At 47.4% G+C, this 2,901-nt stretch overlaps 1 pseudogene; it reads left to right on the forward strand.

Moving 5' to 3' along the window:
• The first annotated feature begins 377 nt into the window (after window positions 1-377).
• On the forward strand, window positions 378-2,688 carry LOC134216621 (protein halfway-like; annotated as a pseudogene).
• Window positions 2,689-2,901: the final 213 nt, after the last annotated feature.

Below are 2,901 nucleotides of genomic sequence, written 5' to 3' on the forward strand. Positions count from 1 at the left end.
CGCACACTCCCTTACTACACTGCAACGTGAAAATTGGCTGCGTGCTTAATACAGATTTGGAGCTTACCGAACGAGGTACTAAATTTAAACCAGGATTTTTTTAAATCCAGATTAAATCTAGTATTATCCTCGTTGGTGCTTACCGCCATTAGTTTTTCAGTTTTTTTTTCTGACTACTGGTAAAAGAACAGTCATGATATAGGTATTAGTGCTAAATACAAACTGTCTTATTATTCTCTTCAAGATCATAACAAATACAAACATGATCAGGCTTTTAAATGTCGCGACGAACAATATTGTAGAGCGCCTAAATTGTGGAGAACCGCTTTAGGCAATGCTGGCAATGTGATTAGGTCGTATTTCACACATTTTACTTCACTCCACAAGCATGAGAGGGTTGAAAGAAGCAGGATGATACAGCCTTTACAATAATGATACGACCAGCCCACCCAAGAGCAACGACGAAAAAACAACGATTGCAATATCGCCTCGTTAAATAGTTATGCAAACACGGTTGACGCCGCACCGGTCACTGCATGCATGGAAAGCCACACGACAGACGATAATGGGAAAATTAATGTCCGCTTTGCAAACATACTTCGCAAGCAACGCCATCACTGCTATGATACCAACTCTTCTCTTCACATTAGATATCGGTCGACTGCAAATTGATGTAAATTTATGACTTTGTTCGTCTTCTCTTTCTTCCCGAACAGATGGTGTTCCACCTGATGTTGGTCGTTCTAACGGTCACTTCAACAGTGGTGCAATGCCGGATAGTGGCCGAACATCCTGGGTTAAACTCGCTTACAACTGAATCCATTATGACGACGCCGTCAGTTGCCACCCCTTCCGCAGAAACAGCTACATCTGCTGTTCCGGAACCGATCAGCAGCAGTACGTCCACCACCGTTTCAAGTACGACTACGTCCACAACACCCGAGCCAACAACGACCCCGTCCACGTCTACGTCCACAACGACCACGGAAGCGACGACCTCCACCACAACAACCACCACTACCACCACTTCGACGACGACCGTCCCTACCACCACAACGACGCTGATTCCGCCCACCAACGAGCTCGGCTGTTACAATGCCGCCCCGGAACTGTGCCACAATCGCAGCAACGAGTGCGAGTGCAGTCCCGATCCGCTCATCCCGGGAGCCATGTACTGCTGCAACGTGACGGACATCAACAAAGCAATCGCGTGCGCCTCCAATGGTGGATCCGAAGGAAGCTCGTGGCGCTACATTCACATGCGGAACGTCACCGTCCGGGAGCTGGTGCTAAATGTGTCCAACCGGTACATCAAAACGCTCCTGTCCGTTTCGTTTACCGATGGCTCGATCCGGAAGATTAGCACTTCGTTCACGCGCTTCTCGTCGCCAGTTTGCTTCAACATTTCCAACAACAACATCAGCGAAATCGAACCGAGGGCGCTGAAGGAGCTTCGCAATCTGGAAATCGTTGGACATTTCCCATAACAATCTGTCGACGATTCCGTCCATGGGGCCAACTTGACGCTGGATATTAGGTAATGGTGGGTGTTATGAGAAGTTCGGCCTTTTCAATTTCCCATTCTATTATTTCAGAGGCAACAGCGGAATGTTGTGCAAATCCGTACTGGAATCGCTCAAGGAGGGCATCAAGTTTGTCGACGAAACCTCCACATTCTGCCTTACGAACCGAACCTTCAACTGGTTCGATTCGACGGACTTTATTCCTCTGCCTCAGCTTCTCCTGAGCCAACGTATTCAGAATGACTGTCCCACGAATTGCACCTGCGCGCTGGAGCGCCTCAACTTTGATCTGAACAACACCGATCGCAAAACGTTTACCGCCCAAGTGGACTGCTCCGCGTTGGGATTGATGGACTTTCCGGAGCATCTTCCCCCGGATACGGTCACGCTGAACGTGTCTAATAACAATGTAAGTTGCAAGATTGGACTCAGCGAAAGCAGTCGTATGTCCAACACACAAATTCTTCAATTTCAGATAACCAGTTTGAAGGCATTGATCGGAAAATCCTACAGCACTCTGCAACGTTTGTATGCGGACAACAACCAGATCGCCTCGCTAAGCGATTTGGAAGGAACGGACTTCATATCCCGGTTCACCGTTTTTTCGATTCGATGGAACAAACTGAAAACCATCCAAACCTACCAGTTCCGATCCAGTCTGGATCTCGGATCGTACATGTTCCTCGAGGGAAACCCTATGATATGTGACTGTACCGCGGCGAAAAACCTAAAAAATTGGCTCCTCAGCAAGAAGGCCCAGGTGTTTGATCACGACCAGATCTACTGCGAAGGAAACACGCACCTGACCAAGGTCGTGCAGATCCAGGAGAGCAAACTGTGCCAGTCGCAGCACGACTGGACCGACTACATCTACTATCTGATTGCGACGGAAATCATACTGCTGATCGCTCTGATCGGCAAAGTATCGTACGACTACTGGGTGTTCAAGACGGCCGGTTACCTTCCGTGGCCGGCGAACAAAATGCCCAAGCTGCCGTGCGACTGTCTGTGCGAGTGAGTTCGCGACCGTATGGAAGTGCCTCTCTATCTCTCTGATTAGGTAAATCTCAAAGTGCCTTGTACCGTCTGTGATTGAACTTTTGAAGCGTATTGATCGATAACAAGATTTCGAAGAATCTTCAGTAAACTAACTGATTATAGTGTAGCCAAATTAAGTGTTAATTGAAAGAACTGACCTTAATGTTATCCATGACGAGAAAGCGGAGGCTCTTTGTTCTGATTCGATACGTTAATAACGTTAATAAGCAACAAAATATAACGCTTGTTTAGCATCTGTTGGCGCAATAATCAATCGGCCGTAGCGCTGTTACGTTGTTATGGGAGCTACATAGCAACACAAGTAACTTGTTAGGAAAAA

This window comes from Armigeres subalbatus, chromosome 1 (genome assembly GCF_024139115.2).
Source record: "Armigeres subalbatus isolate Guangzhou_Male chromosome 1, GZ_Asu_2, whole genome shotgun sequence".
Taxonomy (NCBI): domain Eukaryota; kingdom Metazoa; phylum Arthropoda; class Insecta; order Diptera; family Culicidae; genus Armigeres; species Armigeres subalbatus.